General features: G+C 39.4%; 1 protein-coding gene across 1 annotated transcript in view; it reads left to right on the forward strand.

The window, feature by feature from the left end:
• The first annotated feature begins 578 nt into the window (after positions 1–578).
• The window catches only part of MTUS2 (microtubule associated scaffold protein 2), a 283857-nt gene continuing 271439 nt past the window's right edge, over positions 579–12996 (forward strand). The window contains exons 1-2 of the mRNA XM_026049831.1: positions 579–594; positions 2297–2370. The gene's annotated coding sequence lies outside the window, so the exon portion shown is untranslated. The remainder of the gene's footprint in view (positions 595–2296; positions 2371–12996) is intronic.

A 12996-nucleotide genomic window follows, 5' to 3' on the forward strand; every position in this document is an offset into this window, starting at 1 on the left:
CRGAGATCCCCTGGTCTCAGGCTCTCCTGCCAGGCACACTTGCTGGTTTGGCAGGTTCTCTTTTGCCTGCCAAGATAGAGCAAAGAGGGGTTGAAGCAGAAATCCTCTCCTTAAAAAGCTGTCTTTCCCCTTATGGGCAGAGCTTGATCTTCCACCTTTCCTTTTGGCTTCTGAAAYGTCAGCCTGCACTCTGGTTCTCAGCTTGAAACTGAGATCATCTCATGACTTTGGCTTTGCATTTACATTTGCACCGATGTTTGTTTAATCAAGGGTCTGACCTGACCTTCAGTCCATTTTTTAAAGGCTGCTGAAGCAGACACTCCCAAGCCTTTTTTCCTTCCCTGTGGGACAAGGCTGCAGCCTGATGTCTCTGTCTGCCTTGGTGGGGTAGCTGTTTGGGGGAAGAGCTACAACCAGGCACCAACCTGAATTTAGGGGCCTCATCTGTCCTCATCAATGGGACAYCAAGGCTCTGCTGTCCTCTGGCTGCATGTGCTGAGCATGAAGGAGATGAACCAGTGCTATGCAGCATATGGGACCGTGGATCAGAAGGGAGAAGTTAGCTCCATGTGCATCAGACTTGGTGCCTATGCAGTAGGTTGACTCTTCACTCTGTAACCTGTTGTGTTGATCTGTTTTATTTATTTATTTATTTATTTTTAAGTGTGTAAAAGCGTGGAATAGCATTCAAACACCTGCCTGCTCCAGTCTTCAATTCAGTTCCTGGTCTAGCTTCACCATAGGAGAGCACTTCTCTGCTCTAATAGCATTGACTGCCTCCAGTGTAATCAGAAGCTTTTGAAGAATGAGACAATTAAAAAAAAATGTGGGATTGTTTGGGGGGAAGCACTGAGGTAAATGTGCACAGAGACCTACCTAATTAAAACCACAGGGAAATGGAGATGGTGGCTAATGAAGCTGAACATACAACTTAATTTAATTGAGTTATTTGGAAAGAAGTAACCTGCCTTGCTGGGGAATGGAAGGTGGTGGTGATGAGGAAAACAGCTAAAACTTATCCAGATTTTTTTTATTAAAACATAAATTTCATTGAAATTACTGAAAGTTGTGCTGCTGATTTCCTTGGGTTCTAGATTTTGCCACAGTTCTCTGAAGTTTATCACAGATGGCGACCATGAATTGAATGCCACTAGAACACATTTGGAAGAGTGCTATTTGATTAAATCTCTTACCTAAAATCCAATTTATATCTTCATCTTTGAATATATTCTATCAATTTTCAGTGCTTTTCTCCACATGAGATCTTTACCCCAATAGAGAAAAAATGATGGTCATGTGGGTTTACTGGGCAGCTTTTCTCCTCAGCTGTCCTTCTACCTTTCTGTTTCTGTGCCTCTTCCTTCTGTCAGACTCAGTCTCTCCTGTTACTTCCCAACTGCTCTACTTGCTCCACAGTTGCATCCCACTTCTTATTTGCAACTAATTTCTCAATCTCATTCATTTTTCTTTTCATAATACAAACATCACTGTCATAACTGATTTCTGTCCATGGTATTCTTAATATTCTAATCTCATGATCTGGTCATAGCCCTGCTCTAGGAGTTCCTCTRCTCTAGTTTCATCTTCGGTTCTGTAGTTTGTCTGTATCTTCTTGTATTACTAGTACAGACAAGAGATTTGGTAAGAACAGTCCTCCCTCTTTTGGATACTATAATTTGTTCTCCTCTTCATAATGTTTCTTGCCAGTGATTGCTTTTTCTTCCTCTCTTTTAAGGAGGACTTGTTCTGTGTGTTTTCTGGAGGATCTTCCTCACCCTTTTCTTCCTTCCCTCAGAATTTTCYCTGGGTGATCTTACTGTGAACAAATTGAGCTATATTTCTGAACAGCAATAAACTACTCTAATTCCCTCAAAATATAGCATAAGCAGAAGGTGTTAAATAGCTGACTACCTTAATATCTATGAATAAATTAAAACCTGACTAGATTTAATCTTGCCTTCTCACTCATGTACATAACTTTGCTTTGAACACTGACTTACTCTAAAGATCCTTTAGAGAAGGAAGAACAGAAAGTATGGATTTTCTGCTTCACAAAGCTTTGTATCCTCTTTCTCTACCAGTTTTGCATTGAGAAGTGGTGCATTGCTTCATTTCAGTCACTTTGAACAAGGACGAACTCACCGGAGCTAATGACAGGAAATTGAGACAGGACCATAATCAGAAGCACAGGATGTTTGATCTTCAGCACAGTGTTTACAAAAGATTTGGTGGTGTCTGACCTTGTTAACCTACTCTGATTCTAATGAATCTTTTATTTATTTTCTTTTTTTAAAAGGTTTCCACCTTGGGATTGTCTTCTAGGGCCAACTTCCACCAATGGAAGTAAAATTTGTTTTTCCAGCACTCTGGGTAAGTTTGCACCCTGTCTTTCATGTTATTGATGTATGATTTGATCTTACTGTATTTGCTACCAAAGAACTTATTTGCAAATAACCTTTCATTTTTATACCAGTACTATTCTAGACAACAAAAAATGCCCTCCAATGTTTCTATAAGCAATGCAGGAAAAAGTCTTAAAAGCAGACAGTGACTCCTGTATTTCAATTTTGAAATTCCTTTTTTCAATTCTGTCTGGTAGGTACAGTGCGTATTGAATATGTATGGTATATTGTTTGATATGAATATCAAAACTGAATCTCTTTACTTCCTTTATGTTGTACTTAGTCTTTCCCTGGAATATCAAGRGAGTTTGAGATCTATCACAATATTTGATTATGGTCTCCTTTGCTTGGGGTGGAGGGGAGAGTATAGTTCCCCTATGGGTCAGGAGATGACTGTATGGCCCCTGGTAAAACCATGCTATGGTGGAACAAGGCTGTGTGCAGTGTTGTGAACAGTAACAGTGCCTGCTGAAGCTTCTAGGAGGTCAGTAGTGGTGATGACAGCAGTGTTGACAAGCCGTGGAGCAGTATTTGCCTGGATGAGGGCCACCAGCTCTGTCRTTCATAGCACCTACCAGTAATGTGCTGAACATGGTCCCAAAGCCTCAAATGACTCAAGAAAATGGAGCTGGCGCAGCAAAGCTGTGGTGGGAGGCTGCTCTCAGGGCTTCCCCCAGACCTGTGCCAGCTGTGTTCAGGGTGGCAAGGGCAACCACAGGCTGCACCTTTCCTGCTTCCCTCCTTTCCCAGCCTCCAGGGAGGCTGTCTGGATGTCCCTGGCATGGCTCCATGCAGAGGTAACTCCAGGCCTGCAGAACAAGTGTTGAGCCCTGAGTCAAGCCTTGAGACAGTGTATTCTGCTGTGGTCCGACTTGCATCGTGCCCAGTTTTGTGGCAAGCTCTGACTTCCCCGTGCCTCAATGGGGGATTTGAAAGGGCTTGACCAAATTTCTGCTCATTATGTCCTACTCTGAGTAACGTGAACAGTGGACTGAGAAACAGTGTATGCCTAGTGCATGCCTCCTCACTTCTCCTGGGACTAGTTTTGATCCTGTCCCCTGAAGTGCCTGACTGGAGAAGATCTAGTGATGCCCAGTCCAGACTGAGGGTCTCTGGCATGGCTTGGAGCCACCTGAAGCAGACATCCTATCAGTGCTAAGGACTTTGTTTGTGTGGACAGATGCCTTTGGCAGAGCTCTACCATAGGCTCTTACAGGAGTTTGGGGAGAAAAGTCCCACCTCTACCTCAGTCAAAAACTGTTTATCTGACAACAGAAGCACTCAGATGTATTTGGCTTTTATATGGGTGATTGAATGGATCTGTTACTGTCTTCTGGGCGGCAAATATATTCTAGTTACAATCCTGCAGCAGTCAGGTGGCTGAAAGCTACAGAGGGAAATGTCATATTTATGGATGTATGGATTGCTCCCGCAATCTTTCGTTGGCTATTCAGGGAAGGAAGACCTAGCATAGCACTCTTTTGTCCAGGGGAATCATGTGCAGGACYGAGTCATGCAAAGGATGTACTTAAGTGCCCGCTACTGCCTTCTATGGATTTTCCACATACAAATGACTTCTGGTTTAAAGGCAGTTATAACTGTCTGCCCCTTTATTTAGTGAGGTTGTAACTCAGCTAGGGAAGGTAGGGCTGTATGACTTYGTGGAAGACTTGCTTTTTAGACTTGTAAAGAGACTCTGGAGCACAAAAAAGAGTGATTCTGTTTAGCTGTCCCAATGCTGTGAACTGGACTATATCCTAGATGGGACCTGGAACAGCGAATTTCTCTATAGAGCTGAAAGAAGGCACAAATAACTTGATATATGAAAAATATTGAAGAATCCTTCTGAGTGTTTATTGTTTTATAATGCATATACATGTACATAAATATGCATCTGTGAATTTCCCAGTTTGGCTCAGGACACTCTTGTCCACAGTTATGAAACTGTGTCAATATTCAGAAAACGTAATTTTACAGTTAACTCTGATTTGGTATTCTCCAATCATTTAAATCAGATAAGACTATCAGAGGAAAAAGCAGAGGAAGTAATTTTTCAGTAATCTTCTCGAAAACATAACATAAAAACTTCTCATTTCATTAAGTATGCTGATCTATTATTATATTATTTTGCTATGTTATCTATTTTTTGATTAACTGTTCACTGTTCTCAGGTTGTGTGTGAACTAATGTATCAATGATATTTCAATTAAGGCATRTGAAAAATGAAGTTTGAGGTGTTTGATTTCTTAAGCATGGAATGACTAGAAATCAAAGGCCATCAGCTGAAAAAGCTTTGGGAGTCTTTAAGCTAAGTTTACCATATATAATGAGATCATGAATATTCAGCTTTTGAGAAGGTGTGGAGAAAAAAACCCCACAAACTTGGGCTAAATCAGTCAACTTTTAAAGTAGAAATCTATGCCAGGAATAGATGTCAAATAGAGTAAGAAACATAGGCAACTATCTTGGGATGTGAGTGGTTGCTGCAAAGCTGGGAAAGTAGATGTTTCCTTGCCTGTTTCAGAGCTGTCTGCAAGAACTGGGTATCTTGTTTCAAACAGTCAGAACTGAATGTGTTTAGAAGAGACAGACTTTCATTTTTATGGTGCAGATCATATAGAAAAGTAAGGGAATATGAAGTCCATTTTTTCATGTATAGACAGGAGGATGGCCATGTTCAAGTTACGTTTATGTTAAGTTGTATATATTACTGTCATAGCTTTACCTGACTGGAGAGGCTCTGTTATGTCACCGAAAAATACTGTTTTGATGGCATTATTTAAAAAATGTCTCTGAAGGAATAGATCAAAGTGGTCYACATGGAAAGAGCTGGATCAAGTGTTCAAAATTGTTCTCTATTCTTATGAAAATAGCTAGTAAAATGGCTCAAAGATATATTATTTTACTACTCTAATTTCTCATCTTAGATTAAAGGAAGCAGTGTGACAATTTTTAAAGGCACTCAGTTATTTAACACTGGATTAAAGTTGAAATCTCATAGAAAGTCTCCAGACATATCATGCTGCATCAGATGGATTAAGCATGATTCAGCTTATTGCATTAAATTCCAGAGGGATTAATAATGTTTGGGTCATTGTTTCCTAGACTTAGAAATTTATATAAAACCAGAGAGGACCACATGAATATCTATTGATATTGCTCAGGGCAGAGCAAAGCAGCACAGGGTATATCAGCACTAGTCCTTTAGTTTCTACTCAGAATATTTTCCTGAAAAAGACCTGAATTTGATACCTGAAAAGACCTATTGATACCTGCAAAAGGTATCAATATAAAGATTATTAGTAACAGAGACTCTATAATGTCACAGGTAAACTGCATAAGTAATGGCCCTTGTCTTGGGCAGTCCGTGGCTCCATCTTCACTTCCAAATGCTCCCAGCATTTCCATTGGCAAAGTATCTGGTGTTTAAGATGCTGATTATCTACTCACTTATTAAATACATTCACTGTGACTTATGCTCATGAAATATGGGGAATCTTTTACATTGGGATGTCATGTATAGCATGGCTTTAATTTGATGTATATAATGTGAAATTAGGACTAAAGTATGCCATATCAGTKCAGTAACCATTATCAAATGGTGTTGTAACTGCATACAAATGATCAGATTTACGTGGCCAGGCCTATTTTTCATAATGCTGTGTTGATTGGCATTAATTATGCTACTGTCTTTCAAAGCCTTATTGATTGTGTCCCATTGTAACCTTTCCCTGATGTTGCTTACTACTGATGTCAATCTAACTATCCCATTGTTGCCTAGGTCATCACACTTACCCTTTTAATATTGATCCGACATTAACTTTTTGTAGTTATCAGGAACTTCCCTAGCATTTGTATTTTTGTTACAAGCTGGTGTTAGCAATTCGGGACAGATTACTGATGCATCTGCTTTCTGCTCTTGAGTCCAGGGTTTTTAACTCGGAGTTTATTTAAAGTTTCCCCTATTACTGATGACATAGAAGCTATTTTGTTATCACTCTGACATGYGAGTATAGCATCTTGCATTTTTCTGAATACAGAATTGCAGTAATTTTCAAATCTACTGGCATTTTCTATATWATGTTTGGTTTTTATCTACCGTAGCTAATTACTGAAGTTGTATCTTCGCCTTGGCATTCCCATATTCTTGCTGTATTTGGGAAGGTGCTCCTATTGCAATTGTAATAAGCCTTACCACAGACTTTTTCAATTTTTTATTTTTTATTTTTTTTATTTTTGGCCCATTGCTTGCTTGCATTTCTGCAGTGTTAATTTGTATTCATTGCTACCAGTGTCTTCATTTTCCATCTGTTATATACTGTGCGTTTGCTTTGCAGGTTTCTCTGCTGCTGTTACTGTCCTTCTTAGCCAGGATTTTTTAACAAGGAAAAGCATCTTTTCATTACTGTAGCAAACTGATTTTCTTTGGCATGTAATAAAACATCTTAAGCAGATCCTTTTTAATACATTTTTGTATGTTACTGGCTCTTCCTGATCAGTTTTGCTTGTGAATGTTTTCATCTTTAAGAAATTGTTTTCTCTAAAATATTTGAAAAGACAAATAATGCTACTTAAGACTGTATTTTGTTTGTCCATTGCAAAATAAATAAGAGCATTACCCTTTGCCCATAGTCAATCATAGTATTTTAATTAAATGGTTCATCTGCATCCAGTAGAATGAGGTCAAATATAGAATTAGCTAGCGCAGACTTTGCTACTTTTGTGTTTAAAAAGACGAAAACTTCTAGAATTTCCCAAGGTGTCTTAATGATTGTGTTGCTTTCTGAACAGCTTTCTGCCAGAATAAAATTGTCTGGCATTTTTTTTCTAAGGATAAGTGTCAGAACACTTTATTGGCTTTTCTCCTCACTTTATGGATTTCTGCCTGACCTCAGCCACTGTCTCATCTTGTGACTCGCAAATATTCCAGATTTTGCTTTTCTCTTTGTATGTACTGATGTTCATGGCATTACCTCCTTTTCACATTGTTTCTCTTAAAAACTACGGCAAAGTTTAGCATTGACTTTTGCCACATAAGTTTTTAATCTTGTTTACTTTAATAAGACTGAATTTATTATTCTTATTCTTATTTTTTAAAAAAGGAGAGGGTGGTGCAAAAAACCCTAGCAATTTTAACTTCTGCTGAAAAGATGAGCCCAGTCAATACAGTTTTAAGSCAGGGTTCAGTGAAATGAATTACATGTTTCTAAGGAAGTTATTCAATTGTGAGCAATACTGGTGAAAACATTGTTTTCTATTTTTCTGACGTGTAACATCCAAATTATGCAAGTTTTGACAGCAATTTACACTGAGATGGAGAGACTGCTGGCTGTCAGTCAGACCTCTGCAGTCTGCAGATGTTGATCCATATGGTCATGGAGAGCAGACAAGGTGAACTTTGTGAGTGGCTTTCAGGATGTGGCTGGCTTTGGGGTTGACCATACAATAACTAAGGCAAAAAATAACAACTGAGGTTGGAATTTAATGTATTTTCCCTCTTGTCTTGCATTGTGATGATGAAACTTTCTAAAAGTCTTATCAAATGGCTGTTACTCAGAGAACTGAGAAGAAAGYACAAACCCCATCTTCTTGCATTGCTTGAAATAAGTGACTTACTATGTGATGTTCATCTTGCCAGGACTGGATTCATGCATATCTAGCCAGGACTGAAGGAGCTTTATGGGCTAGAGATGTTTTAAATGAGATGATCATATCCAGACGTTTAAGAAATCCACCCAGCCCAGTATTATCCTGTGTTCAACACCGAGATATTTGGATGGCTGAGTCTCTTGAAMAGAGAATTTATGGAATAATTTGAATGTGTTTGGGCAGACTGCAGAGGAAATTAAGTTCCCAGTGTGTCATCACACTGTTACTGCACTGTTTGTACAGTGCAGCATGCCAGCTACAACTCAGACCACGGAATAGGAGTCACCTTGTGAATGTGGTGGAAGAGGAACTCTTCGTTCTCCAGGCTGTGTGGCTTAGTTTTGAGGCATCCTACTCCACAGCACTGTTTCAGTACTGAAGTTAACTAAAACAAAGGATATAGACTGGGACTAAGAACAAACGATCAGTCTGCAATGACAAAGAGCTTCATAAACTCCTGGTTAGCCTGTGTAAGTAAAGCTACTTGCAGAKAATCTTCTGATATGTTAATTATGTCATTCATACTGTTCTTCTGAATTTCAAAACAAAGCGTGACCTTGATTTCAAAGTAAAAGTGCATGAAAGCATTCTGTGCTTATTTTTTTCATAATTAATCATGTATAAGCCAATTTTCTGGCAAAACAGATAAATGAGATGTCAGGGAGTATTTGTAAATACGGTGCTTCAAGATGTTAGAGTAATTTGTAACTTAGCTTAAAAATGCAGCGCTTCAGTTGCACTGTAGAGTGACAGTGCAGCATCAAATATATGCTCTGGTTATGCTATGAAGTTTATTGCAATTTTGGTATATCCATTTATAGTTATTGTAGTGTGAGCATTAAAATGCACTAGTATCTTTCTTCCCCCTCCTTTCCCTATGGACTCAGGGAAGTTTTATTCCTCCTCAGATCTCCACCAGTTATACAAGTATACTTCAGATAGCAGAGCTCAGTAAATGTCCATAGTCACAGGGCTACGGTGAAACAAATATTGCTATTGCTATTGCAAATGGGCAGGTCAAAGGCTGCTGCTCAAACCCAGAAGTGCCAAAAAAGCTTTCCTCGGAGCAGTGGGGAGGTCCTGAACCTGCTTAGGAGTTTGGTTAATACAGGTCCAGACATGATTCAGAATGTGGTGTTTGGGTTTTTCCTTCCCCCAAAGCATCCCTGAATTTCTTCAGAAGAGATGACAAGTTTTCACTGCGTGTTGGAGCATCAGAGATGACCATCCTGCTTGGATGGATACGTTTCAGGTGCTGCCAGCTCATGCGGGTTGACTTACTGAGGAGATTTGTTTCCCACTCAGGGAGGTCTTTGCTTATAGAAGTCTGTTAAGAGGCAGGAATCCACTCCAAAGCCACATAAGTCGAACTGACTAAAAAATGTCCCTGAAAGGTGCATATGTGTGTAATCCTAAGCAATGAAGTTAGGCTGGTAGCTCTTGAGGGGTTCATTCTTGTAAGTGCCTCTCGTAATAGGATTTCCTCTATTCTAGTGTGAAGAGTTGCAGGACAATATTAAAATTATGATTTAATAGCTTGCTTCAGCTGTCTCTTTACCTCTAGCAAGTCCTGGAGTTGAGTGTCCCTTGCATAGCAAGGAAAATAGATTTCAGCATTAGGCTGCTTTTGGTGCATAAGCTCATATGATTAGTTTGAGTCTTTCAGGCTTTCCTGCTAAACTGTGAGGTAGTAGAGGATGTAACTTGGATGAGAGAAAACAGTAGAGACTTTCTCAGTGAACCAGTTTTGAAGAGTTTTTTTCTCAAATGCAGAGTCTCACATAGAAGCCAAGCCATGTGATTAAAAGCCTCTGGGGAATCAAGTGTAGGGATGGTTTTAGGAAAGATCAAGGGACTCGATGCAATTTTTCTGCAGATGATAATTAAAGAAACAGCGTCCTCATTAGCATAATACACTAAATGATAAAAAGAATTGGACAGATGCCTAATCTTGAAATGCTGCTTAATTTACAAGCACACATTTTGAAAAGAAAGCAATTGAGGTCTGTTCTCTCTAGCTGCCTGAATCATTCAAGCCACTTATATAACTTCACTTTTTTTGTGTGTTTCTTTTGTCTCTGAAGCAGTAAGATACATACTTCAGGATACTACCTGTACAAAGACATGTATGCACTAAGACGGTGTGTACAGGTAATAGTATTGTACATGGCTATACAGTAATTAAAAAAAGTAGTTTTTTTAAAAAGGATGACTGCCAGGCAAAACTATTCATTTGAGCAGAGATTCACCATGGTAGCCTTACACAACTGCAAAGGCAGCTACCATGTCAAAATGAATTTTTTTCCTTTGAATTTTTTTTGATTTTTTTTGATTTTTTTGAATTTTCCTTTGAATTTTTTTCCTTTGAATTTTTCATCTATCTAGAAAAAGGGGACCACTGAAATATGTTTGAAACCCCCCTTTTTTTATTTTTTTGAGAATAGCTTAATTCTTAAGGGGAGAGGGAAATAGCTTTCTGTTTTTAGTAACTTTTTGAATCAAAGGTAGCCAGGAAGAACAGATGGTAGCATCCATACTGTGGTCACCACAACATATTCTGTTCCTGTCAGATAAAAGCTAGTAGAGTACTGTTTTCAGTTTCAATTGAAATAGTTCAGTTCTCCTCCTTACCATCCTATTTACAGGGGGTTTTGAAGCAAACCAAAATCTCATGCAGTCTCAGAGCAATTTTCACTTGCAACTAAGAAGGTGCATCAAGTCTCAAGAAGCTATGTGGTGTAGAGGGAACTGTTTGCACTGCTCAGAGTGCCCTGCTCTAGCCCAAACCTTGCCCCAGYAATCGGTTCTTGGTCTCTTCTAGGACCAATATGTAGAAGTGTCCCCGTATGACACAGTCCTGTATGACTTTGGTTGTTTTTTACATGTCAGAGCACCTTTTGCAGTGGAAAACTGAGTGTATCTGCTGCTTGAGGGTCAGCGGGTTGCAGTGCTAAAGCTTACAGGCTGGAAAGATCCAGGGTGTGTGTTATAAAAGCTCGATCCAGTCTTGTCCATGCTGCTCCTGAAGGGGCATCCCAGTGTGAATGGTCCCCTAAAGCACACTGGAGATTGCTAGACTATTTAGAGAACCTTGCTTTTGCTCAGCCAAGTGTACCTTTTTTTTTTTTTTTTGTGGTGAAAATGACTTCCCAGCAAAAAAAGGATTTTTGAATTATTCCACTTACAGCCCCAAAGCAAGGCAGAAGTTGACTAAAAATGAATACTAGAGACCTATTCTAGACATATCTAGAATACTAGAGACCTCGTAGTGTAACACTAGAGTGCTGGACAACTTTATGAAAGGGCTGTGGCAGCTGGGGAGCCAAGAAAGGCTGGAGTATGCACTATCCTGCCCCTTAWTTTTGTGCATTTTGATTAGTACAAATTCCTATTTAATAAGTACAAATTGCAAATTAATATTGGATAATGAAAATCTTCAGCAGATTAATTCACAGCCACATGGAACKCCAGGAAATTCAAGAGACTTATGCCCCCTGATGGGTGATGTTGGCTTTTGGGTGATAAGTCTTCCGCTGTTTCCTTAGTTTTATGATAGGTTTGTATTCAGCATTAAGACTGTTAGGAATCAGGATGGATGATTTAACTTTTTGGAGTAAGAAGATGATACAGTGGGAGGCTGTTTARTTTTCATCGTTTTCATCTTAAACTTTGAAGTCGTTTGGTGTCAAAGGACCCCCTTTATTTTTCTGATGTCTTAACACATCAAGCTAAACCTGATCCTTTTATATCCTGCTAGTCTCTTGTACTGAAGTGATAACTGCGGTGCTGGAGAATACGGAAATATAAAAGGCAGGACTATTGATCCTGTTGACATATGTTTATATAGATTTCCACATAAGGCTTTGAACTTGATAGTTCTGAACTGTGAATAAATTCAAAGTAGTACATGCTGGACATCAGCTAGGGTCTGTATTCTGGACAGATCACTGCCTCATTCAGATCTGTATCTGTGACAAGTAAGTCATTAATATTAAAACATGCACATCAATATTGTTAGCTGGTCTAATTGCAGTTAGTCCTACAGCTACACAAAATCCTGTACTGCAGTCTTTGTGACTTTGTAGACTTCCTCAGGGCTTCCTTCATAGGCTTCAGTGGTGGCCACTGAAAGGACTAGAGGGCACAGCCACAAACTGAAGCATCCAAAGCTCCACAGGAACTTAAGGAAAAATTTCTAAACAGTGATTGTGACAGAGCCCTGGAAAAGGCTGCCAAGAGAGGTTGTGGAGTCTCATTCTCCGCAGATCTTCAAAACTTTCTTGAATGCGATCCTGTGCCATGTGCTCTAGGTGACCCTGCATGTCCAGGGGGGTTGGACTAGATGATCTCTAGAGGTCTCTTCCARCCTTAAGGGATCRTTATGATTCTGTGATCCACGTTCTTGGTTTCATGTCTGACTAGTCCAAATTGACTGCAGTGACAGACAGCTGGAAACCTTCCTCATCCAGGAATATGCTATGGCCCTGTGCCCCTCTGGACCTGAGAAGTGGTGGGAATGTGTTCCTAGGCTTGGATTGAGCTATTCCCCACACTGCTGCTTTTGGTCTCTCTTATATTCAAAGAGATTTGTCTTGGGTATGTGATGAGGATGAAGATCAAACCAGTTTCCTGACCATTCTGGTCTTTCAGTGGTTTTACCTTTCATAGAATATCTGAGGCTGCAAGGACCCTCTGGAGATCTAGTCCAAGAACTCTCCTCAAGCACATAATAGCAAGATGATTTCATGGTGTCATCATGCTTTGTTGTGTATCTCTTGAKATTTAATGAATTTTCTTTAATGCCTGTTTTGCATGCATCTTATTCATGTACATAGCTTTCATATACATGGTATGTTGTGCATATACACACAATTTTTTCTTACCTTTTCAGTTTGAGCCTTTTAAAAGTAGAACTAACAAATGACAATTGTATCTTAATGTATAT

Source organism: Nothoprocta perdicaria, unplaced genomic scaffold, assembly GCF_003342845.1.
Source record: "Nothoprocta perdicaria isolate Ctin4 unplaced genomic scaffold, notPer1 scaffold_62, whole genome shotgun sequence".
NCBI classification, from domain to species: Eukaryota; Metazoa; Chordata; class Aves; order Tinamiformes; family Tinamidae; genus Nothoprocta; species Nothoprocta perdicaria.